The sequence below is a fragment of the Dioscorea cayenensis genome, chromosome 20 (assembly GCF_009730915.1).
Source record: "Dioscorea cayenensis subsp. rotundata cultivar TDr96_F1 chromosome 20, TDr96_F1_v2_PseudoChromosome.rev07_lg8_w22 25.fasta, whole genome shotgun sequence".
Classification (NCBI taxonomy): Eukaryota; Viridiplantae; Streptophyta; class Magnoliopsida; order Dioscoreales; family Dioscoreaceae; genus Dioscorea; species Dioscorea cayenensis.
This window is the reverse complement of record NC_052490.1, coordinates 22,359,810-22,387,359: the sequence shown is the minus strand read 5'-3', so window position 1 is coordinate 22,387,359 and position 27,550 is coordinate 22,359,810. Positions and strand designations below refer to the sequence as shown.

The 27,550-nt window shown below is 41.4% G+C and overlaps 1 non-coding gene across 1 annotated transcript; it reads right to left on the bottom strand.

Moving 5' to 3' along the window:
• Positions 1-16,727: 16,727 nt before the first annotated feature.
• Positions 16,728-16,834, bottom strand: LOC120252321. Its single transcript, XR_005533862.1, has one exon. It is a non-coding gene; the product is annotated as a small nucleolar RNA R71 (small nucleolar RNA).
• Between the last annotated feature and the right edge of the window lie 10,716 nt (positions 16,835-27,550).

The window sequence follows — 27,550 nt, the reverse complement described above, 5'->3', positions numbered from 1 at the left end:
AAGGTGATAGGACGGGAATCGTCAGTTTGCAAGATTTTGATTTTCTATTCAGCATGGTGGATGGGTTTCACATGCATTTAGGATATGAGATCGCTGTATCTATTTCTCATCAGGGGGCATCTCCTTGTATCGTCCCATATATTACTTGGTTGGTCCGCCATCTTGGCGACCTTCAGGGGACCCATAGGATGCGAGTGGTAGGAGGTGTGCCTCTAATGTCCCTCGAGGCATTGCGTTTAATGAGGATGGCGCACAAGGTTCAGACTACCCCAGGGACCGAGTACAGGGTCAAGTCGCCTGATGATCCACCATTTACCGATACTGATACCCCTACCCTTCCATCATAGGCTAACTCTTCTCATCCATGATCATGGTCACTACCTCATGCTCCCGAATGGATTTTGTGTTCATCCGCTGAGTTTCGATGGCTACAGCGGAGCGTGGTATGCATTACCTAGCACTTGGGACTGCAGTTATCTCTGGAGCCTACCTCCCCTTTGAGGCCAACTCGACATGTTGGCACTGATTCTGCAGATTTGGGTGATTCGGACACCTCTTCCACTCTCTCTGATGATGATTTTAGCATTGAGAGTGCTACTTTCTAATTCTTTGTTTTGATTTTCTTTGTTCCTTGTGGTTTTTTAGTTAACCTCCTAGTGCTTGCAAGAGAGTGATTTTTACTCACAATTATGTAAAAGAATCTAGCTTTTTTTTTCTTGATTTGTATAATTTCACAGGGCTTTTTTTTGCTATGTTTTTCAGTGAAATCACCAAATAATTTTATGAGGATTTTTATTATCTCAAAAGGAAGGCTTAAGGAGATTCATGCTATTTATCAGCTTGGTGTTTCCAGGTTCATTTATGTCCTTCTAAAAGGCATTGCTGCTGATGCTGGTACTTTCCCCTATCCGGCCAAAGGGTTCATCAAAGCCATCTGAGTACAAACCTCCAATCCCCTATCCGGCCATATTGAAGCAAGATAAGGAGAATGTGCAATTCAGAAAATTCATCAACATCTTCAAGTAACTTCATATAAACATCTTGATAGTGGAAGCTTTGACTCAAATGCAAGTATGCCAAGTTTTTAAAAGAATTGGAAGAAGAGGGCACAGTTGCACTCATGAGAAACTGCTCGGCCATTTTATAGAAGAAGCTCCGACAAAAATTGAAAGATCCGGGAAGCTTCATAATTCCTTGTGTACTTGAGGGTGGAGTTCAAGAAAATGCCCTAGCAGACTCAAGGGCAAGCATTAATGTTATGCCCTATACCATGTATTTGAAGCCTGGTTTTGATGAACTTAGACCCACGAAGATGATTTTAGAATTGGCGAATTGATCAACAAGGAAGCTTTGTGGGATTGTGGAGGATGTGATTGTCTGGGTGGACAAATTTGTAGCCCCTGTGGATTTTGTCATCATGGATATTGATGAAGATGTGGAGACACCATTGATTCTTGGTCGGCCATTCCTCAGTACCTCCGGTGCCCTAATTAACCTTAACGGAGGAAAATTAACATTAAGGGTTGGAGAGGAAGAAGCAATGTACACTCTACCGGCGGCCATGAAACACTCCTTAGACCATGATGACATGCTTTATTTTGTTGATGAAACTGAACTTTTCATTTCTGATTGTGTGCAGGAGGTACTTTCATTGAATCCATTGGATGAGTACTTAGGAGAGCTAGGAAATGAAGATCAAGAAGAACCTGACTCTCCTCTTCCAAGTTCTAATTTGAAGAAACCAAAGGAGAAGGTTATGTGTCCCAATATGACAAGCTCCCCTTGCGTATATCCCGCAAGTGCACGGGTTTGTCGAAGTAATAATCCTGGTTGAGCGGGTATCGAATCCACATGGAGTAGGGAATAAAAATACTTAATTCAATTCTTAGCTATGTAAAAGATCAATGATAATGAGTGTGACAATGATTCAATTCTCACTAGTAAAAGCAACAAGTAAGAGAGCAAAAGTAAAGAAGGGGTAAGGCAATCGATAAAGATGAGGTACCCGGATAATGCTCCAACTAGGATAATTGTTTCAAGTGCAAGAACTCTATTATGCTTCCTAATCAATGCGATGGTGAGTCGTGGAAATCCTAAATTACATAGTCCCAAATCTAAGGTCAACTATGCCGAACTCTATACATGTCCCGGAGGAGAAATTGAACAATCTCAACACCTCGCACTCGCATAGAGTTGCAATGAGCTCTAGGGATTCCAAGTGATAAATCTCTTCCTTATTATAGACCTAACCCTTTGGTCCAGGTGGAAGGTGCCTAACCATAATTGAGCCCTAGATACTAAGATAACCTCAACGCTTCACTCCGTTCCACGCGCAACTAAGCCCCAGCGGAAGTTCATCCCTTAGACCATTCACTCTATTATGATCGCAAAGAACTCGAGGAACGGAGGTAGAATCTATCAAGCCGGAGGGGAAAGAGGACGCCCCCGTACCTCTCGACTCATCCTCTCAACCCTCTCCAACCTAGCTTCGTCTAATGCTCGTGGTGTGTCACTCACTCACAAGGTTACAAACAAGAACTCCCAACCCTAGTGTCACTCTAGGGGAAATGTTCATACAATCAAGCATTCAAGGTTGGAACTCACAATAAACATCAATTTATTGAAAGCATAATAAAGAGGTTCAAAGAAACAAATACATCCTAGGGTTCACAATACCCGAGTACCCACTAGGGGTTTAGCTCTCAATGGAGCTAAGTACAATCAAAGAAATAGAATGTAAAAACAATGAATCCATAAAGAAACTCCCTTGATAGTCGAGTCGATGGTCTTGTGGAAAGTCCTCTACTCGTCGACCAAGGATTCCCTCGTCCGGTATAGGATACGCCTCGACAGAAGCTCCCCTGCCAACCTTCTTCCTAAGGAATGACGATGTCGGAGCCGTAGAACCTCTCCAAAACCTTGGCCAATACTCCTCGAAACCCTAGCCGAAGCCTTCTCTCAAGTTGGGGGAAAGATGGAGAAAAGAATACTAAAATCGGGGCTGATTCGGCTTTAAATAGGGCTAGAATCGGGCGACTAGACGGGCGTGGATGCTTCACGCGCCCGTGTGGAATTTCCACATGGGTGTGGATAATTTCCACACGCCCGTGTGGATCCTCTGAACTCCAGTTTTCTCGGCCGGCTGTGAACAGTGCTACTATAGTACTTTCCGTCGTGTTGCTACATTTCTCTGCTACAGTATCTGGCCTGAATAGCTTCCTGAATCCATACTTTCATCGGAGTAATGCAAACAGGCACACGTTCACGTCGTGGATCACTTGCATCTTCAATGATAGGCACGTTGGTGAAGCTCTTGTTCTATGTGCATAAGTCGGAATGCTCGAGTGTGACTACCTTTGTGCCCATCCTAATGGATGTGCCAACTCGAATACGAGGAGGTTGGCACACACTCTAGCATCTCACATCGACCTATGTCTTCGCGTTTGAACCTTAGCAAGATTTCCTCCAAAATCGGTGCATTGTAATCCACATTGGCTTCTTTCCTTCATACTTGGCCTCACAACCCTACCTGCGCGAAAGTAACATAAAAACACACATATTAGTGTAAAAACCTGAGAAAAGTAATGCTCAACATAAGGAATGAACGCTTTATATTCATATCGCACAAGCACTTATCACAATACCAAAGAGAAAGAAAAGAAAGATTCAATGTTGAAGAAAATTTGGAGGGAGGTCCGGGGAAAGAAGAAGAAAGGTATCACTCATTCTCATCCAACACCTCAAGAAAAGAAGGTACAATCTTTACCTCCCTTCATTCATGAAAAATGTGAAATTCATTCATTGATGTCCTTGAATTTAACGGGAAGAAACACCAACAATTCGAAGATGACCGGGGGAAATTTCAAATTATTCGAACCCCCGTAATGTAAGTGAAAAGGTACATTAGGCTCGTAATGTTAAACAAGCACTTCTTGGGAGGCAACCTAAGCATTAGGGGGTTTATTTTGATGTTTGTGTGTTCTTTGTGTTCATGGTCTTGTTATTTTTTGTATTATCATGGAGTTATTAATTTGAATAAGTCCATGCTCTCATTATTTTGTGTATCATGATCATTGTCCATGTGGTTGTTTACTTATTTTTATTGTTGAGCGGCACTTGTTTGGGCTATCATTTCATGCATTAGATCAAAATTTTGAACCGTTATTTTATGTTGGAGATGATTTTAGAACACCTTGTAGCCATGCTCATGTGTTTGGAGAAGCAATCAAAGCCTTAATGCATGATTTTATGTCCAAACGGCTTCAATGAGGAGCTCATTGAGGCCGTTTGGAAATTCCAGAAAGTCTCATTGAGGCCGTTTGGAAATTCCACAAACTTTGGCTTACTCCAAACGGCCTCAATGAGGACCTCATTGAGGCCGTTTGGGGTCTAGATTTTCATGAAAACATTGTCACCTTCTCTCTATTCATTCTTCTTCTTCTCTAAACAAAACCTAACCTTCATTATCCATAAAACCATGGCTAAATCTCACCATTTATTGTTCAAAATCATCTCCTCATCTCCTTGGGAAGTAGATCTAGTGTTCTTCTTCAAGCTAAACTCAAGTGCTCTCGAGCTTTTGTTGGTAAGAAACTTGATGAGAAAAATTTATTCTATTCTTTTCTTCATGCTTTCTTGAGTTTTTGTGTGGATTGTTTCAAGCTTTTAGCTTGTATTGTGTGGTACAACATCATGTCTTTGAATTTCCTTGAAAATATGTACAAATTTTTCGAAGTCATGATTGATGGAAACCTCTTGCAAGTTGAATAGTATCCATACGGGTTCCATATGTCCCTATAGATCCTATTCTCTTGAGTTTCATCATGTTTTTATCTATTTTCATGCCACATTATGCACCCTCTTGGATTCCTTTAATTCATACTTGAATAATTATTGATGTAGGAACGCCACACGTCAAGAAACTCGCTTCTAAATGGCCGAGGAACGACTCTCACATCCCCGAACAACCCCATTTCTCTTGCTCTCTTCACAAGTCTCGCTATGAAAATTTAAAGACCAACCCATTTGGTACTTTTCAGCATATTGAATGGAATGTCTTTGGAGAACTCGGGTGGGATGTGCAAGTGAAAGATTTATTTGCTCAAAATGGTTGGACGGAATTATTTTCAATCGATGAACCTACTTTTCACCAACTCACATTGGAGATGTTGAGCACATTTGAGACGAAGCAAGATGAGAGGAGTGTTCTCATTCGATTACAAGGTGCCATTAGGTTCCAAATTTTTGGAAAAATTCATGAAATGAACCACATGGAGTTTGCAAAATACATGGGAATCTATGATGATGAGTTTACTAGCGCGTCGTTGCTTAATCGGCCCGCATTGATTACCCATTTGGCATGAGTGCAAGCTAATATTGGAAGTCCTTATCACCTACTGACACCATAAATACGCGGAAGGCTACTCATTTTTTTAATCCCCACCACAGATACATTCATGCTCTATGGTTTGGCACACTGTTCTTCATGTCTAGAACTATAAAATGGAGAGATCCTTAGTTCTTTATTAAGTTGTACATGTAGATTTGACGTACTCGCATGTACTAGATCATTAATGAGCTAGAAGGGGTATTCTTGTATCGACATGCCGTGAAATTTGGATGTTTGTAGCCCCTCCGAATTATAAGGATGGACTTAGTTTAAGTGTATCCTTATTGCTTGATCTTCCTTCGCTTAATGCAATCATAGGAATGTGGTTAGGGAGAGATCCTTGTCATTATTCATATGGGATTAGGGTTTAACAGTCGAGAGATTGGGGTTGAACTAATTTTGAGATCCATTGGTCTAAATCACCCTTACCATGTTGTTCTTATGCATCCATATATCATGACAACCACTCATGGGGATCCTTATCCCTAGGCCTATTTATCATCATCATTGCTCTTGTGATTTCTTGCTTGGCTTGGAATTGTTATACTTGTGATTTATTAGTATTGTTGCATGTATTAGAGTGAAAATACCATGTTTAAGTTGTAAGGTTAGAAAGTAAGTCGATGAAGGAGTAATAGGAGCTCCTTAGCCCGGTGGAATACGACCCCTGTGTCACTCATGGTATTACTTGAGTGACCCCTGCATACTTTCGCGGGCAAGCAACCATATACAATGAAAATACTACAAATTAAACTAGTGCTACAGAGATCAAAAGGAAGTCATAATGCATAAAAAGATACCGTTGAGACCAAGTATAAATTTCAACAAGAAATATGAATTCAAAAATTGTAAATAAATATCATAATTTTTCCATCCCTTCGGTAGGCTTGCATAAGCACTGCTATAATGCTAAATTTTTCTTCCTCATGCAGGATTTTTTGGCCTCACTCCAAGCGCATGATACATTAACCTCGGATGGACTCAACTCCTTGCCTAGCACTTTCAATGATGAGGTTTCTAAGTGCGACACCACCAAGTTTAGTCAATGAGTAGAATACAATGGTGAAAACATAGTATAGCAGGTGATCAAAGCTCTTAGAAGGAGGAGAATAAATGAGTAGAATATGATTAAGAATACTTGTCATCCTCTACTCATAAAATGAGTAAAAAGATGATCAAAGCTTGTACAAGTAGAATCAAGCACAATCAATTTAGCTTCCATGGTGCTCATCGCATTGAGCTCGCTAGTAGATTTTCATTGAACAGCTTCCTCCTCCAAGTAGGAATATTTGTCCCGAGTTTAATTTAAGATCCACCGAGTCAAATATCCAGCTGGAATTTGTATATATCCATCTACCACACTAGGGAATTCAAAGATACCTCACTCAAAACCCATGTAGCATTTTAGGAATGCTGAGAACCCTCCTCAATAGTAAACAAACATTCTTGATTTAGGTTACTAATATTTCTACCCAGCTTTAGATACGTAATACACAATGTCGCGTAATCCCTATCGGATAGATAGCATCAAGGACCCCGTGATTTGAGCATAGAGATCCTCGATTCACATGTGTTTACTTTTGTTCTTCTTAAGGTGTACACCGGGATCAAAAGGTGTGCACTCGATATCTCAGATTTCTCAAACACTTTCTCAATGTAAACATATTTGGATAACGTAATGCCATATAACGACTTAGTAAGCTTGATTACTAGGATAACATTAACTTCTCATGGATCTTTCATATCAAACTTATCGCTAAGAAAATTTTTGACATCATCGAAAAAGCATCAAGATCAAGCAAAGATAAACAAAATCATCAACACACAAGCATACAATAACACATTTTCCATCTACTAATTTACATCGTAGAACAAAACCTATCATAGTCTATTTATAACAAATCCATACGAGATGATTGTAAAGTGAAACTTAGTATACCATCGCTAAGGTCTTGCTTCGGTCCATAAAGAGATTTTACAAGTCTACAGACCTTGTGCTCTTGTCCGTGGACAACAAAAGCCTTCGTATTGCTCTATATAAATTTCTTCCTTTAAAGTAACTATTCAGAAAACAGCTGACACGTCCGTGATATGCGCTAAACCGTAAGTGCATGGGTGTTGAAGTAATAATCCCAGTATGAGTGGGTATCATATCCACGTAGAGTAGGGAAAAGACACTTAAGTTGTTTCTTAACTAATGTGGAAGATGAATAGTGATAATCGTGACAAAACATGAAATAACAAAAATAAAAACAACAAGATAGAGGGCCCAAGTAAAGGAGAAGATAAGGCTATCGATAACAATGGGGTACCCGGATATTGATCCGCCTAGGATAACTCATTTCTAAGTGCATGAACCCTCTATTATACTTCCTACTTGATGCAACAATGAGTCGTGGAAACTTTAATTACATGATCCCAAATCTTAGGTCAACCATGCCTCAACTCTATACATGTCCCGAGGAGATTGAATAGCTCTCAAACCCTCGACTCACATAGAATTGCAATGAGCTCTAGGGATTCCAAGTGATAAACAATATTTCCTATTTATAGACCTAACCCTATGGTCCATGTGGAAGGTCCCTAACCACAATTAAGCCTTTAGGTGCTAAAATCACTCAATGCTTCACTCCATGGCACTCGCAACTAAGCCCCAACGGAAAGTTCATCCATTAGCCCATTCACTCAACTATGGCCGTCAAAGAACTCTTGGAAACGTTGATTTAGGATAGATTACACCGAGGGGAAAAGGGACGCCCTGCTACCTCCCTCGACTCACCCTCTCAACCCTCTCCAACTCGCTTTGTCTAACCTTTGTAAGTGTCACTCACTTAGAAGAGTTACCAAGAAGAACTCTCAACCCCAGTGTCACTCTTATGGGAGTATTCAAACAATCAAATCTCCAAGATTGGAACTCATAACAAACATCAATTAATTGAAAGCATAATAAAGAGGTTTAATAAAACGAAATACATCCTAGTGCTCACAACACCAACTACCCACTAGAGGTTTAGCTCCATGGAGCTAGATACAATAAATGAAATCGAATGTAAAATATAAAGCATCTATAGAAAAATCTCCTTGTTAGTTGTGATGGTGGTCTTGTGGAGAGTCCTCTCACTCGCTTCAAGGGTCCTTTGTCTCAGCTCTAGGATACACCTCCTGCATCGGTGTCAACGAAAGCCTCCCCACTAACTTTCTTCCAAATGGCGGCGTGATGTCGGAGCCATAGAACCTCTCCAAAGACCTAGCCAATACCTCTCAAATCCTTGCCGCCGCCCTCTCTCGAGTTGTGGAAAAGATGGAGAAAATGCTGAAATGAGGGATGAAATTGGCTTTTAAAGAGTCGAATCATGAATTTACGCTAGCCCGCGGTGGGGGAGCGCCCTTCGATTTTGCCACGCGGGCGCAGGAATTTCGCACGCCTGCGTGGATTCTCTGCTTTGTTGTTTTCTGGCCCGGTCGAAATAGTGTCACCGTAGTATTTTTGCTACATGAGTTTTCTGGTACAATACCGCCATAGGCCCCTCAAAATACACTCAATCATACTTTTCATTGAGGTAACGCAAACGAGCACACATTTACGCCGTGGATCGCCTTCCTTCTTTAATAATCGGACATGTTGGTGGAGATCATGTTCTATATGCACAAGTAGGGAATGCTTGAATGTGACCGCCCTTGTGCCCCTCTAAATCATTATGCCAACCTCGAGTAACGAGGAGGTTGGCACACATTCCCTCGCATCTCAAAACCGACCCTATATCTTCGCTTGAACTTTAGCAAGATTTCCTCAAAATTAGTGCATTATGCACCGACATTGCGCATTTTTTCTCATAATCGGCCTCATAACCCTACCTACATGAAAGTAATATAAATACACCTATATTAGCGTTAAAACCCGAGAAAAGTAATGCTCAACACAAGGAAAGAACGCTTTGCATTTTTATCGGATAAGCACTTATCATCAGCCTTTTACATTCATTTAATGGATTTGAAATTTGAAAACAGAGGTAAGTGCTATAAGAATCCTAATGATGGTGGTGTGAGCTACTAGTGAGTAGGTGTCAAAGTAATCGAGTCCCTCTTTTATCTCGAACCAATTTGCAATGGATTCATCAATGTCACAACATCTTCCCAAGTCTCATTTATAACCCAAAGGTTTATTCATAGGAGGTGGGGAAGTAACTATCCATCTATGGTTACTTATGATTGAGTGGTACTCATCATCTATAGCTTCTTTTCCAGATATCGAAATTAGTAGAAGCTACAACTTCTAAATATGTGGTAGGAGTATCCTTTATCATGAAGGTGATAAAATAATCACCTAGGTTTCTTTCCACTCTATCTCCCTTTGTTGTTCTAGATATCTGTACAGGAATAGGAACTAACCCATAAGTGGAGTGATAAGTGCTTGTGTAATAGTAATATGAAGTATTATTTTCTTACATTGGGCATTGCTTTCCTCATGTTTTATCACTTATGCATGTCTATTTGTGTTCTTTTATGCATGTAGGGTTGTGGGAACAATTAGAAAGAAAGAAACTAAAAGTAGATCATTGATGCAATTTGTTGATGAAATCTTGGAGTGAACAAATGTGAAGACACAAGTTGTGATCAAAGACATGTGAGTGTGTTAACCTCTGTTGTGCTCGAGTGAACATGCAAATTTGAGTGCTCATGTGTTCCGACTTGTGCAATACTAGAAAGATCCTCATCAAATGCGATTTTATTGAAGACGCAATGCGATCTACCACATAGATGTGTGCCCATTCAAGTGCCCTCGATGAAAAGTATGGATTTGGGAGCATTGGAATGAAGTACTGTAGCAGTACTGTAACAAAGTACTGTATTAAATAAATGTAGCAGTTATTGTTTACAGCGCACTGAAAATTCAATTTCTGGAAAACCACACTGGTGTGTTGAAATTTTATACGCCCGTGTGGATACCCGATTCCAGCCCTATTTAAGTCACAATTTGAGGCATTTTGAAGAGTCTTTTTCCCATCTTCTCCCCAACTTTGGAGATGCTTGCGGCTAGGATTTGAAAAGCCCTTGACAATGTTTTTGTAGTGGGTCTACAACCTTCAACATCGCATTCCTTCGGAAGATAGTTATTGGGGGAGCTTTCATCGGCATCGATTCGAAAGGTATACCCTAGGCTTGACGGGGGAACCTTTGGAGAAGACAAGGCTATTTCACAAGACCATCGATACGGACTACAAGGGGATTTTACTAATAGATTACATGTTTTTACTTTTGATTTCATTATTGATTGTATCTTGCTCCATGGAGAGCAAAACCCCTAGTGGGTTGTTAGACTTGTAAACCTTAGGATGATTTTGTTTCATTGACCTTTTATTATGTTTTCTTTAATTGATGTTCTAATTGAGTTCCAATCTTGAATGTTTGTTGAGTTGATTTTACCTTATAGTGATACTAGGGTTGAGAATCCATCTTGGTAATTCTTGTGGATGAGTGACACACCATGAGGGTTAGATAAAGCTAGGTTGGATAGAGTTGAGAGGGTGAGTCAAGAGGTAGCGGAACATCCCCTTTCTTTTCCAGTGTGATTTATCCTACCTCTTTGTTCCAAGAGTTCTTTACAATCACAATAAAGTGAAGTGCTAAGAGTGGAACTCCACAAGGGTTAGTTGTGCAAGCAACAGAGTGAAGCATTGAATTAATCCTTAGTGCTGGGGCTTAATTGTGATTGGGGGTCTTTTCTTTGTACCAAAGGGTTAGATCTAGAATAAAGAATAGGGTTTATCACAAGGAGTCCCTAGAGCTTCTTGCAACTAATAAATGTCTAAATGTATGTATTTTGTACGTACAAATGCGCATGTTTATTGTATTTTATTGAGAATTCAATGCCTTTTTTATGGTTTAATCATTTTATTTCATGTTTCAGGCACAAAGGAAGCCTAGGTGAGCTCAACGACGGAATGTAAGAAGAAATCGACATCGAAAACGTCAATTTTTGAACCCCGGGCACTGTACATGCACTGTAGCAGCCCGAAACATGAAAATTTCAGAAAAAGTCTAAGTCTAGATTTCCTTATAGGCAGTATTATGACCATCCTCACGAGCAGTATTGTGAGTGTGAGGCCAGCCACAGGGAAGCCCGAGTTCATCCATTTATAAGCATTGTTAGGGTTTCTTTTGAAGGGGGAAGCCTTCTTCTTGGAGCTCACCACCACCACACCAAATCGGAGCTAGAAGTAAGGTTTTGAGGGAATTTCCACGGAGGATTCGATGAGGAGAGCGCGGTTTTGGGCGAGATATACTCCTAGGGCTTATGTAGAGGAGGTTGAAGACAAGGGAAGCCACCTCTTGTGTGGCGTCTTTGGAAGCTTCTCCGGCCTTCATTTTTTGAGGGAGTGTTTCTTATGTTTTGTTTGTTTGCATGGATTTCTTGTTGTATTTGATGACTATGAACAACTAAACCCCAAGGTCACCGGATGTAGGTGAACCTTGGGGGTGAACTTGTGCTTGTATGGATGCTTGGTTCTTTCTATTGTATTTTGGCTTGTTTGTGATCCTTGCTTGGTGTATTTGAATGCTTTGGTATGCATGAGAACTCGGTGTATCAATTCTTAGGTAATGCTAGGTTGCATGACCAATGCCCTAGTGTTAGACTCACCAAGCTTGGAAGGGAAACACATATAAATACGCTGTGACCATCGGGTATTTATACCGCTCCAATTCTAGGGTTAAGTATTACCTTGTATTCTAACCCTAACTTGAGAAAACCACCTTTCCCATTGAAATCATAGGAGGATTTGGGCGGAAGAGATTCTGTATCCAATACTTGTACCGGATTAGGGGTCAATTGCCGTGACCATCGGGTTGACCTAATCTAGGGTTTTCTCGGTCCAACTAGCCATTTGCATGTTAGTTCTGGCATCCTGCACACTTTAGTAGCCCCTGAGGATCCTCATCCGCGACCGCTTTCTTTCCTTGATTATCCCCTATATCTTGCCTTCATTGTTAGCATTTTATTTGCATTTTACTTGTTTATTTGTTTTATCACTATCACATTCAAACATAGAGGTTAAACAACATAGCGAAGAGGAAGTAAGAGTAGCTTCTCAAGCCCTTGGGAATACGATCCCCTCCTGCTCGCATGAGGGGTATTACTTGGTGATCCCGTACACTTGCGGGGAAGCAATCAATAATCCTACAAGTGTGAGCCGTCGAGAGCATTCCTTTTCACCTGGGTATAGTGTAGGGTTAGTGACAGTTAACCTTATGTTTGGGACAGTGTGTTTAGGTATTTCCATGACTCATTAAACATCAGTTAGGAGATATAATGATCAGTCTTGCAATTGAATCTATGTCCAGGTGCCTGATAAGTGCTTATGTATTAGTAATGCGAAGTATTCTTTTCTTACATTGAGCATTACTTTTCTCAAATTTTATCACTCATATATGTTTATTTGTGTTACTTTTGTGCATATAGGGTTATGGAGACAATTGTGGAAGAAAGGAGCCAAAGTAGATTGTGGATGCACTTTGTTGATGAAATCTTGGAGTGCACACATGTGAAGACACAAGTTATGTTCAAAGACATGAGAGTGTGTGCCAACCTCTGTTGTGCTTGAGTGAACATGGAAATTGGGGAGGGCCACAAGGAAAGTCATGCTCATGTGTTACAACTTGTGCAACACTAGATAGACCTTCATCAATGTGACATTTATTAAAGATGAAACACGATCCACCGCATGGGTGTGTGCCCGTTCATGTGGCCTCGATGAAAATTGTCGATTAGGGATCATTTTGGTGGAGCACTGTAGAAGTCTAATGTAGTAAAAAAGAGTATTAGTTGTTGTTTACAGACCGCAGAAAATCAGTTTCCTGGAGATTCACAAGGGCGTGTATAATTTCCACAAGCCTGAGTGGATGCCCGATTCTAGCCATCTTTAAGTCACGATTTCAGCCGTTTTGGGGGATCCTTTGCCTATCTTTTTTCCATCTTCTGCCCATCTATGGAGGTGCGCATGGCTACAGTCTGGAGAGGCTTTTGCAAGGTTTTTGGAGTGGTTCTATGGCCTTCAACATCGCATTCCTTCGGAAGATAGTTATTGGGGGAGCTTTCGTCGGCATCGATTCGGCAAGGTGTGCCCCAGGCTTGATGAGGGAACCTTTGGAGAAGACAAGGCTATTTCACAGGACCATGGATACGGACTACAAGGGGATTTTACTCATGGATTGCATGTTTTTACTTTTGATTTCAGTATTGATTGTATCTTGCTCCATGGAGAGCAAAACCACTAGTGGATGGTTAGACTTGTAAACCTTAGGATGATTTTGTTTGATTGACCTTTTGTTATGTTTTCTTTACTTGATGTTCTAATTGACTTCTAATCTTGAATGCTTGTTGAGTTGATTTTCCCTTATAGTGATACTAAAGTTGACAATCCATCTTGGTAATTCTTGTAGATGAGTGACACACCATGAGAGTTAGATAAAGCTAGGTTGGAGAGGGTTGAGAGGGTGACTGGAGAGGTAACGGAACATCCTCTTTCCCTTCCAGTGTGATTTATCCTACCTCCGTGTTCTAAGAGTTTTTTGCGGTCACAATAGAGTGAAGTGCTAAGAAAGGAACTCCGCTGGGGCTTAGTTGTGTAAGTGATAGAGTGAAGCATTGAAGTAATCCTTAGTACTAGGGCTTAATTATGACTAGGGGTCTTCGCCTGAAACAAAGGGTTAGATCTAGATTAGGAAATGGGGTTTACCACATGGAGTCCCTAGTGCTTCTTGCAACCTTGCACAGTTTTAGGTGTTGAGACTGAGCGATTTCTCTGCCAAGGCATAATGTAGGGTTAGTCACATTTGACCTTAGGTTTGGGACGATGTGTTTAAAGATTTCCACAACTTATTTGACATCAGTTGGAGGTCATAATTATTGACCTAGCACTTAAAGCAATAGTCCTAGGGTGTGCAATGTCCGAGTGCCCTACTTTCTACCGATTGTCTTTCCTCACATTTTATTGTGTCTCTCTTTCCTGTTTTCTTTATTTCCTTTTCTTTCCTCATTGATATTGTTCGCACCACTATTGATCCATCTTCACCATAGTTAAATAGCAATTCCTGTATTTCTGATCACTATTCCTTATGGATACAACTACCCACACACTAAGGTACTTTTATTACTTCGACAACCTGTGCACTTGTGATACACACGCAAAGTGATAAGTGTCTAAATGTAGATGTTTCCATGTATATATTGTATTAACTTTGCATGTATTTTGTGAGGTTTAATGCCCGTTTTGCGCTTAATCCTCTATTATTTGCTTTGTAGGGCATAAGGAAGCCATTGAGAACAAGAAGATATCATTTGGGTGAAATGAGAAGAAAACAGGAATTTCATACTACCACTATACTACCCAGTATGCGGGCCATATGCACTGTAGCAGCGGAATGATTTGTAGTGTTTGCCAAGATTTCCATACTACCAAGTATGGGGGCCGTATGCACCCCGTATGGATCGTGAATCTAGGGTTTTTGAGTGCTATACGACCCCCATATGACCTGTATGCCTCGGGGGGGGTATAAATACCAACTTTTAGGGCAGAACAAGGACTTTTTGGATGGACCTTTTCTTGGCTGATTTTGGGGAGACCACTTGGGAGTTTTAGGAGACCTTGGGAAGGAGAAGAAAGGCAAGGAAGCTAGAAGATCATTCAAGCCCAAGGTCCAAGACTCTCAAGCCAAGAAGGCAACATCATTCAAGGGGAGATTTACCACGATTTGAAGAAAGGAGACCCGCGGGTAGAGGAAGCGTCATGTGGCACTCCTTTGGCGGAGAAAGCGTCATTCGGCACATTCTTCAGCTCCTCCTTCACCATTTCATCTAGGGAGTGTCATTTATGCTTTTGTTTCATGTTTTGTTTGTTTGTATTGCTTGTTATGGGATGATGACACACTAGACCCCCAAGGGCACCGGGTGTTGGTGAACCTTGGGGGGTTTTATCATGTATGTTGGATGATAACTTGTTAATTCCATGCTTGGGTAATTTTGAGATTTAATCCATTGTTTTCATGCTAAGTGCTACACTAAGGAGAAATCGGTACCTCTTTTATGAATGATGCATGTAAATGTAACTTTCTGGCATGTATTAGGTCATGAATGGATTAAAACGGGATGCTTTTATCATCACGCTGAGAAATCGGGTGTTTGGTAGCCCTCCATGTAGGTTTAATCCGAAGAAGAGTAGGTTTAATCCTAAGTGAGATTTTCTCGTACTCAATGCAATCGTAGGAATGTGGATTTGGAAGAAATTCTTATCTATGTTCGTATGGGATTAGGGTTCAATCGCCAGGAAATTATGGTTGTTCTAATTTTGGAATCTCATTGTCCATTTTACCCTTGCATCTTTAGATCATCATCCATGTTGCATGATAACCCCTCAAGGGGATCCTCATCCATAAGCCTTTGCATCTCATTGATTTTCTTGCTTGCTTATTGCTTGTTCTCTCTAATTTGGTCCTAATCTCATTTTAGCTTTAATTACTGTTAGTAGAGTAAAACCCATCACTTGAAATCTTAGGCTAGATAATAGCTAGAGAAGGAGTAATAGGAGATCCTTAGCCCCATGGAATACGATCCTCGTAACTTCACGCGAGGTATTACTTGGCGATCCCGTACACTTGCGGGGAAGCAATCAAGTTTGGTGCCCTTGCCGGGGAATTCTTAAGGAATTCTAGGAAACTTTTAGATTATTACTCTAGCCATTTCATTCTTTACTCATTTTTTATCATTATTTTTTTTTCTTTAATCTTAACTTTCTATCATCTTTCTCGGTTTTGCAAGGTACTGTGCATGACACGCTCAAATCCATCAACATTGGTTACACCGGATAGTGAAATTGAAAGAACTTTACATCGGAGATTGGGAGAGGTTGGTGAAGGATCGGGTATACAGAATATTGAAATTGAGGATAGAGAGTCTTCAATCATGGCCGAAGAGCGACGCACTCTATCTGAATATGAAGGACCCCAATTCACGGGAGATGAGTTTAGTGTTCAAGCACCGACCGTGACATCGGACAACTTCGAAATTAAAGCGAGTACAATCGGCATGGTCTAGAACTCGGTTCAACTCAATGGTCTAGCAAATGAAGATGCACATGACCACCTTTCCCGGTTCCTCCAAATTTGCTCTACATTCAAGATTAATGGGGTGTCCGACGATGCAATCCGTTTGAGACTATTTCCATTCAGTTTGAGAGACGGAGTTTATCGTTGGCTTACATCATTGTCTCTGGGGTCTATTAAAAAATGGAAGGATATGGTTGAGAAGTTCCTTGGGAGATACTTTCCGCCAAGCAAAGCGGCGAAGTTGAGGCAAGAAATTTCAGCCTTTAAACAAGGGGAGTCCGAAACATTGTTTGAAGCCTATGAGAGATTCAAGGATCTCCTTAGAAGGTGCCCACAACATGGTTTTGCCTCATGGATGCGAGTACAAATCATTTACAATGGGCTGAATTATACTACTCGCCAACTCATTGATGCCGCAGCGGGTAGTTCCCTTAGCAACAAGTATCCCGATGAGGGCGAGCAATTACTTAAGTCTATGGCAAGCAATGAATCACATTGGGCCCCAAGAGGATCTACACAAAAGACTGCTGGGCTTTATGAAGTTAGTAGCAATGATGCCTTGGCCCCGAAGGTTGATGGGTTGACTCGAAAGCTTGATCTTCTTATGGGCAGTAGCTCGAGGTCAGAATCAGTGATGAATTGTAGCACTTGTGGTGGTAGGCATGATGCAACCCAATGTCCAATTGCTAGTTCCTTGGTTGCGTCCATTGAGAATGTTGACTACATTGGAGGGCAACGAAACCAAGGGAACCCGTATAGCTTAACTTACAATCCAGGGTGGAAGAACCACCCAAATTTTTCATGGAACCAAAGCCAACAACAACAAAGAGCTACACCATCTCAAGGATCTCAATTCCAACAACCGGCCTTGGAGAGGAAGTTTTCTACTGAAGAGGTCCTTGCCAAGTTCATGCTCAGTACCAATGACAGGTTCAATAGTCTAACTAGTAGAATGGATGCACAATTTGGCAAGGTGAATGCTCAACTCACTCAGCACGCCGAACAGTTCAGTGAAATAGGTTCTGTTTTGAGAAACCTCCAAGCTTCTGTGAAATCTCTTGAGCATCAAGTGGGGGAACTCGCGAAAGCACACTCTGAACATCCTCTAGGTTGTCTTCCAAGCAACACAGAAAACAATCCAAGGGAACACTTAAAGGCCATTGCTCTTAGAAGTGGGAGGCAGGTGGAGACAAGGGTCGAGGTTGACCCAAGTGTCAAGAAATGTGGGGTAGCCTCCGGGGAAGATCCCAAGATAGTTGTAGAAAATAGTGAAGACAAAAATCGGGGAAGAAATGCCAAATTCCAACAACAAGGATCAAAAAAATCATCCGAGTATAAACCTCCAATCCCTTATCCAACTTTATTGAAGCATGAGAAGGAGGATGTTCACTTCAAAAAACTCATGAACATCTTCAAACAACTCCATTTGAACATCCCGATAGTTGAAGCAATGACTCAAATGACGAAATATGTTAAGTTTTTAAAAGAGCTCCTCACGAACAAGAGGAAGTTGGAGGAAGAGGGCATGGTTGCACTTACAGGGAATTGCTCTGCTATTATAGAAAAGAAGCTCCCACAAAAGTTGAAAGACCCGGGAAGCTTCATTATCCCGTGCATGCTTGAAGGTGGAGTCCAAGAAAATGCTCTAGCGGATTAGGGGGCTGGCATAAATGTCATGCCCTACACCATGTACTTGAAACTTGGCTTGGATGAGTTGAGGCCCACGAGGATGACCCTACAATTGGCGGATCGTTCAACAAGAAAACCTCGTTGGATTGTTGAAGATGTAATTGTCCGAGTGGACAAATTTGTTTTTCCTATGGATTTTGTCATCATGGACATAGATGAAGATGTGGAGATACCACTGATTCTTGGCTGACCATTCCTCAGCACATCAAGTGCCTTAATTGACTTGAAAGGAGGGAAGCTAACGTTAAGAGTCGGAGAAGAGGAAGTGGTGTACACTTTGCCTGCTGCCATGAAACACTCTTTAGATCATGATGACACACTTTACTTCATTGATGAAACTGATAGATTGATTTCTGATTGTGTGCAGGAGGTACTCTCTATAAACCCTTTGGATGAGTATTTGGGGGAGTTGGAGAATGAAGAACAAGGAGAACCTCACCACCATCCTCAAATTCATAACTTGAAGCAACCAAAATAGAGGGTGTCCTGCACTAATGCTAAGGAAAAAGAGAAAAAAGAGTCATTTGTGAAGAAGATGTGGAGGGAGATTCATGGGAGAAAGAAGAAAGGTAACAAGCTTCATCACCCCTCATCTCATGGAGGAAATGTAAATTTTTCACCCCTCTCTACTCATGAGCAATTTGAGGAATTTTCAATGTTGTCACTGAATTTACCGGGAAGAAACAATGCTACAAAGGAAACCGGGGATGGATTCAAACTCTTTGAGGCCCCGTGAGGTAAGAAAAATGGTACGCTAGGCTCGTGGACGTTAAACAAGCACTTCTTGGGAGGCAAAACCAAGCGCTCGGGGTGTTTGCTTGCATTTTTGTATTTTTAGTTCTTAGTTCATTTCAATTCTCTTATTTCTTAGACTTGTTTTACTTTTAAATAAGTTCATGCTCACACACTTGGCGTAGTGCTCTCATCATTTTAATTGTGGTGTATTTGTGCAACTTCTTGAGGAACTCATGTTTAAGTGTAAATTCATACGCTAGATCGCTCGCTTTTATTCAATCCACTCATTTTTTTGGAGGAGTCTTCGAGCTTGCTATATCATTTTTCATCATTTGGGGCAGGTTTTTTTGAAGTTTTAAATGGTTTTTAAAGGGCATACGCCTCATCGGGTCAGAGTGTATGGCCGCCTCGAGATGAACACATGAGCCAACCTCAGAGCTCGGTACATCTCAGACAGCCCCTCAAATGGCCCCCATACGGGGCCGTCTGAGACGGGCTAGGTCTCTCAGCCGAGGGTCCTCCTCGCCCATACGGCCCCATACTGGACGATGGGGCCGATGGGACGCGTCCCCTTTAACCCTCATCCTCACCTCTCTCTCTTCCATTCTCTCATTTCTCTCATCCTCCACTCGAATTCTCTCTTCATTCTCACTCAATTCTTGACCAAATCTCATCATTTTTCCTCCCTAAATCTTCTTCTCACTCATTGGAGACGCCGATCTAGTGGTTTTTTCCCGAGTTTAAAGCTTGTTTTCTCAAGATTTCACGGGTATGCTTTTTCTACGCCCTATAGTTTTATCTTTCTCATTTTTGAGCATTCTTGGAGATTTTGAGTGGGATTTCTTTAGTATTTTTCTTGGGTTGAATGATGTGAATGTCATGGATGTATTTTTCCTTCAAATTTATAGTAAAAATTTTCGATGCTTTGAATATAGGGGAGACTCTTGCAGATGAATAGTGACCTATACGGCCCATACGGCCGTGTATGACCTTAAAAATTTGATTTTTCATGAGTTTCCTCTATCTCTAGCATTTTCTTTTGCTTTATCTTGTATCCCTATGAGCTTGAACAAAGTTTATCTTCATTGTAGGGATGCCTAACACAAACGGCTCGCCTCCAAGTGCCCAAGGACCACCGGACCTCTTCTACACCTCGATGAGCCCGCCTTCAAGTTATCCCATCATCGAGAGAGATATGATCGACTGAAAACAAAACCATTTGGAACATTGTGCTACCTTGAGTGGGGACTTGTGGAGAACCTTGGGATTGTAAGTCAAGTAACGGAATGGCTATCAAAAAATTGTTGGGACAAGCTTTTTGCCATAAACGAGCCAATCTTTCGTCAATTAACCTTGAAGGTTTTGAGTACATTTGAGGCACAACAAGATGGAGATTCCGTGTGGAATAGGAAAATTGTCACTATCCGTTTTCAAGCTTTTGGGAGGAAGCGTACTATGCACCACTTGATTTTGCCAAGTACTCGGGGATCTATGATGATGAGTTTATGAACTCCATGCCCCGTAAAGGTCTTAAGCTTGGTTTCCCAAGTGAGTGGGTGAGAAGCAACTATTGGGCGACTTTGGCGTGTGATGATCAAACACGAAAAGGCCTCGCAAGATGATTGACCCGGCACTACGTATTCATTCATGCTTTGATTGCTCGATCTATTTGGGGTCGGGTCGATAGCAAGGTGGTTGTCACTCGCCGATATTTATATGATGTGTGGCATCTTCTGAGATTGACCACCCTACTCACCTTGGCCACCTTGTCGCCAACGCATTTCTTCACCGTGGCTCATGATACACGATTGGGAGCTATATTTATTGGAGCCCTATGTGACCCTGATTGATCCGTGGCATGAGTTTACTTGAGCAAACGCGAGGCATGACCATTGTAGGAGGTACAGTACCCCTCGGACCAACCCACATACGAGCGATAGGCTTGGTGATCGCCCATGGCCGACCCACACGCACTAGGCCACTGTGAGTCTAGTCACATACGAGAGCATACCGCAGAGTTAGACCCTCGAGGGGACACCGCCTCCTACCCCGGCGCCACATCTTTACCCCGACTTTAACATGAGACTAAGGGGGATTGAGGGCGAGGTTCAGCCATGCGCCGTCAGAGTGCTGGAGATCTCGTGGGCCAGCCTTCACTGGATCATGAGGGATAGCACTGCCTCGAGGCAAATCTTCAAAGTTTCTTCACCTCCCACCGCGTTCATCCCTCACACCGTGGTCACTTCTTCTACTCGCCATGCCACCACCACCAGACACAGATTGTGATGAGTAGCAACTTTTGTTGGAGCTTGGACAAATATTGTTTACTTTTTTGCTTGCTTTTGTTTTGTATTTTTGTTAAGTTGGCATGGTTCTACCCTACCGACTTGTGTTGTCAAACTTTAGTTTATTTTTTCATCTTTGTGTTTTGTTGACTACTCTAGTTTCTCCCATTGTGCTTGTATTTTTAAATCTTTTAGTGGAATGATGATGTCCCCTTTTTGCCCTCAAGCAGGTATTAAGGGAATTTGTGAGCTTTCCTGGTTTTTAATGGAGTCCTGGACGAGACATGTCTTGCTCACCACAAATTTTCTCACGTCCCCTAGCTCACGACTTTGAGCACAAGTTGAACTGGGGGAGTTCGTTTTCACTCCTCCTTTATTATTTTGCATTGCTTCATCTTGCATGTCCTATAATTAGTGTACATTGAGGGCAATGTACAACACTAAGTGTGGGGATGGGTGTATTTCATGTATTAGGATCATTTGCTGGCATGCTAGTGTTACCTATGATGGCTTTTCGTTCATTCTTGTAAGATTCTTTTACCTTGACTAATGATTGATGTGAGTTATTTGTTTCTATGCTTAATTGAATCTCGCTACCCTAGTATTGTCATGTGCACTCGAATTTTTGTCGATGCCCTGAATAGCCAATGTGACTACTCTCTTACTCTCTTGTATGCGTAATACACTACTTTGAGTACTCGCCTCTGGAACACTAAGTTCTATCCTTCAATGGACTCTTAAGAACTTCTAAGTCTTGTTGAGCTAATCCTAGTTTCTAGTCATGTAGAGTATCTCAAGATGTGATCTAGGGGTGATTGTATGAAATGATATGAAAAAGAAAGATGAGTCTATGTCAAGATTCCTCCTGCTATTGAAGCATGAATGCCTACTGTGGACCCTGAATCGAGTAGTCTGGGTGGCTCTTGTGCCTAACTAAAGATGTAGCATCCTCCGAAAAGATTTCAAAATGATGTTGGTGCAGCTACGTTAGCCTGACTCGAAAAGAAAAAGAAAAGAAATGAATGATGAAATGAAAATAAAAACTCTAGTGATCTATGTGAGTACCTACCAAAGGTTTTGAGATGAAAGTGGATTTAGTTTCGAATATGGATTTAGAAGGATCTTACTTGGCCATTGAAGTAGCACTTAGTAGTTTAAGACTTAGTATTCTTTGTAAGTGGAGTGAGTGATTAGTATCTAGAGCTTGTAATCGATTGAAGTCCTTAGGGCTAGACCAGATTAGGCATATGAGATATAAGATTCACTTTACACATGACATACATATAAGGGATGAGAGGTGATATTTTATTATGCTTATTGAGTATGACTCAAACATCTATGTATCATTGTCCATTGCTTTTTGAGTCTTATATTTACTTGATGAGGTAATGCATTTAGCCACTACCTCTTTGTTTTTCATGAGTTGATTGCTTGCATGCAATGCTTAAGTGTGGGATATTTGGATAAGTGTCTAAATGTAGATGTTTTCATCTATATATCGTATTCACTTTTGTATGTATTTTTGTGAGGTTTAATGCCCGCTTTGCGCTTAATCGCTCATTATTTGCTTTGTAGGGCATAAGGAAGCCATGGAGAACAAGAAGATATCATTTGGGCCCAGAGAAGAAAAATAAGAATTTTCATACTACCCCATACTACCCGAGTATGAGGGTCAGACGTACTCTGAAAGGGCTGGGAATGAGTTTGGAGTGTTTGCCCAGCATTTCCATACTACCCAGATGGAGATGATGCACCTCATTATGGATCAGCTTAATCTAGGGCTTGAGTGCTATACCTAATCCAGTATGCCTCGTATAAATTTCAACTTTTTAGGGCGTAATAAGGACTTTTTGGATGGACCTTTCTGGCACGATTTTGGGGAGACCACTTGGGAGTTTTAGCTAACTTGGAAGGAGAAGAAGGGCAAGGAAACTAGAAGATCATTCAAGCCCAAGGTCCAAGACTCTCAGCCAAAGGCAACATCATTCAAGGAGATTTACCCACGATTTGAAGGAAGGAGATCACAGCCAGAAGAAGCATCATTTGGCACTCCTTTATGGGAAAGCGTCATTCGACATTCTTCACCTCCTCCTTCACCATTTCATCTAGAGGAGTGTCATTTATGCTTTTGTTTCATGTTTTGTTTGTTTGTATTGCTTGTTGTGGGATGATGACACACTAGACCCCCAAGGCCACCGGTGTTGGTGAGACCTTGGGGGTTTATCGTGTATGTTGGATGATAACCTTGTTAATTCCATGCTTGGGTAATTTTGAGATTTAATCCATTGTTTTTCGTGCTAAGTGCTACACTAAGGAGAAATCGTAGCTCTTTTTATGAATGATGCATGTAGATGTAACTGTCTCGCATGTATTAGTCATGAATGGATTAAAAGGATGCTTGTATCATCACTGCTCGAGAAATCGGGTGTTTGGTAGCCCCTCCATAGCTAGGTTTAATCCGAAGAAGAGGAGGTTTTAATCCCTAAGTGAGATTTCCTCGTACTCAATGCAATCGTAGGAATGTGGATTTGGAAGAAGATTCCTATCTATGTTCGTATGGGATTGGGGTTCAATCGCCAAGAAATTGGGGTTGTTCTAATCTTGGAATCTCATGTAGTCCATTTTACCTTGCATCTTTAGATCATCATCCATGTTGCACTGATAACCCCTCAAGGGGATCCCTCATCCCTAGGCCTCTTGCATCTCATTGATTTTTCTTTGCTTGCTTATTGCTTGTTCTCTCTAATTTGGTCCTAATCTCGTTTTAGCTTTGATTACTGTTAGTAGAGTAAAACCCATCACTTTAGATATTAGGCTAGATAATAGCTCAAGAAGGAGTTATAGGAGATCCCTTAGCCCCCGTGGAATCTGATCCCTCGTGTCTTCACGCGAGGTATTACTTGGCAGATCCCGTACACTCTGCGGGAAGCAATCACAAAGGGTGTATCAAAGCTGGTGCCATTGAAGGAATAGGCGCTTTTTGAAACACTTTGCACTTTGCTATTTTGGCTATTCATCACTTATTCTATTTCACGATTTCTTATTCGTCCATCAGTTCCGATTTGTTTTCTTTTCTTTTAGTTATAGTTCCAGGTTATGACTCAGATGAAACCCTTTGGACATTGGTTGGAAGGAAATCAGTACATTGAACGTAAGAATTTCATAGGAAGGGGAAAAGAACTTTGTCAAGAAGAGTCAAATCAAGCTGAAATAAAGGTGAAGGCGTGTGATAACACGCGTAACAGTATGAGCGGTGAGTAAGCTTTCAGTACTAAGAATACGAAGCATTCTTTTCCTACATGGCTGAGCATTACTTTTATTAGATTTTTATCGCTAATATGTGTGTTTTTGTGTTCTTTTGCGCATATATAATTGTGGAGCCAAATAAAAAAGAAAGGAGCATTAGTAGATTGTAAATGTATTATGTTGATGGAATCTTGAAATGGACACACGAGAAGACACAAGTTGTGCTCAAAGGCATATGAGTGTGTGCCAACCTACATTATACTTGATGGAATATGTAAATTGGAGGGACACAAAGGCAGCTCATACTCATGTGTTCTTTGACCGTAAGGCTAGCAAGATTCACGCCAAATGTGCTTTTTACTTGAAGATGCAACACGATCTCATGACAGACGCTTTGCCTATTTGTGTTTCCTCGATGAAAAAGTGTGGATCTCAGGGGTATAGATAGCACTGTAGAGAATCAATGTAGAAATTTACTATAGTAGTTACCGTTTCGCATGTCGAAAAACCCAACTTTTACGAGACATTCACACGAGGCAGTTGAAATTCCACACGCCCGTGTGGATTCCCCGATTCCAACCTTATATAAAGCCGCGATCGACCGATTTCGTAATCCTTCTTTCCATCTTTTCTCCATCTTTTTGAGAGGCTTTAGCTGCTAGGATTTAGAGGGTGATAACGCCTTGACGTATGTCCCACAAGTCGCACGGGTTTGTCGAGTAATAAAATCCCTGTGAGTGGGTATCAGTATCCATAGGGAGTAGGGAGTAAAAATACTTAAATTGTTTCTAATGAAAGCGAAATATGAATAGTGATTTTATGTGACCAGATGTAATGCAAACAAAAGTAAAAGAGACCAGAGAGAGAGCATAAGTAAAGGAGAGGTAAGGTAATCGATATAAATGGGGTAATCGGATATTGATTCGCCTAGGACAATCATTTAAAGTGCAAAAACCCTCTATTATGCTTCCTAACTAATGCATTAATGAGTCACGGAGATCCTTTAATACATGGTCCCAAAAACCCTAAGGTCAACCATGCCTAACCCTATACATGTCCCGGAGGAGGAAATTGAACAATCTCTCAACCTCGCACTCGTATGCAGAATTGCAATGAGTTTCTAGGGATTCCAAGTGATAAATCCTCTTCCCTATATGTACACCGAACCCTTTGGTCCCGTGGGCAGAAGGTCCCTAGCCACAATTAAACCGTAGATGTTAAAAATCACTTCAACGCTTCACTCCATTGCACTCACAACTAAGGCCAGTGAGCGTCATCCTTAGCGCATTCACTCTACTATGACCGCAAAGAACTCGGGGATTGGGCGTAGAATAAAATCACACCATAGGGGAAAAGGATGCTCCGCCTCTCGACTCACCCTCTCAACTCTATCTAATCTTGCCTTATCTAACTCTCACGGTGTGTCACTCACTCACAAAGGTTACCAACAAGAACTCTCAACCCTAGTGTCACTCTGCAGGAAGTATTCATACAATCAATGCATTCAATATTGGAACCCAATAAAAATATCAATTAATGAAAAAGCATAATAACAAGGTTCAATGAAGCGAATACATCCTAGGGGTTCATAATCAAGTACCCACTAGGGGTTTTAGCTCTTAATGGAGCTAATTACAATCAATGAAATCGAATGTAAAGCAATAAAATCCTAGAAAACTCGATAGTCGACGATAATGGTCTTTTGGAGTCTTTACTCGTCAAAGATCCCTTTGTCCCACCTGGATACACCTCACCGGATCGGTGTAAGCGAAAGCTTTCCCACTAACCTTCTTCCAAACAAGAGCGCGATGTCGGGAGCAATAGAACCTCTCCCAATCCTAGCTAATACCTCTCAAAACCCTTGGCGATGAGCCTTTCTCTCGAGTTGGGGGAAAAAGATGGAAGACAATGCTCAAATCGAGGCTAAAAATCGAGGGCTCTGAAATAATGCTTTTAGCGGGTCAGGTCGATCCACATACACGTGGATTTCCACATGCCCGCTCATGGTTTCTCCGCCAACTCCTTCTGTTGTTTTGCTATAGTATTTTACTCACAGTTGCTACGATTAGCCTCTGCTTATGGTACTATTCCGAAACACTCCCGAAACCATGCTTTCATCGAGTTAATGTAAATGGGCCCACGTTTACGTTGTAGATCGCTTCACTTTTCAATGAGCACGCCAGCGTTGGTGGAGATCTTGTGCACATGCACAAAGCCGAATACTGAGATGTATGGTACGCTTTGTGCTCCTCCAAATCATTGCGCTAGCTTAAATACAAGGAGGTTGGCACACATTCTAGCCCTCTTGAACCCAGACTTACGTCTTCGCTTGAAACTTCTCAAGATTTCCTCCAAATGGTATACTCATGATCTTCATCTGGCTTCTTTCTCTCAAAGATTCGTCTTCACAACCCTATATCCATGAAAGTAACATAACACACACATTTTAGTGTTAAAACCCAATAAAAAGTAATGCTCATCTTAAAGGAAACAACACTTAGCATTCTTATCACACAAGCACTTGCTCGAGAGAGAGTTTTGGCAAGGCTGGTGTGGTTCTACTGGATTTTTACACCACATTTTTCTCTTTAAACCTATAGTTATGTGGGGGAGTTTTTCATCGCACCGTCACTCTGGAAGTCCTGGCTCATAAGGGACTCTTTGAAATGAGACCCACTACTCCACACCACCACCACTGAATGCGAGCGAGATTTTTCTTTATGGATTACATGTTTTGACTTTTTGATTTCATTATGATTGATGGTCGTGTCTCGCGGAGATCCTAAACCTCCTAGTGGGTACGGACTCAAACTAGGTTGCTATTGTTTGCATTGCACTTTTATTATGTTTTCTCCACAATTGATGTCTTGAATTGAGTTCCAATCTCCAGATGCTTGTTGAACGATTTCTCCTTAGAGTGACACTAGGGAGATGAGTCCACATTGGTAATCTTTGTGAGTGAATGACACCATGGAGTCGACAAAGCAGTTGGAGAGGTTGAAAAGTCTGAGCTGAGGTCGCCGAGCATCCACTTTCCCTCGACTGCCCTCTCAGCCCTCTCCAATCTGACATGTCTAACCCTCAGGTGGTGTGTCACCATCCATAA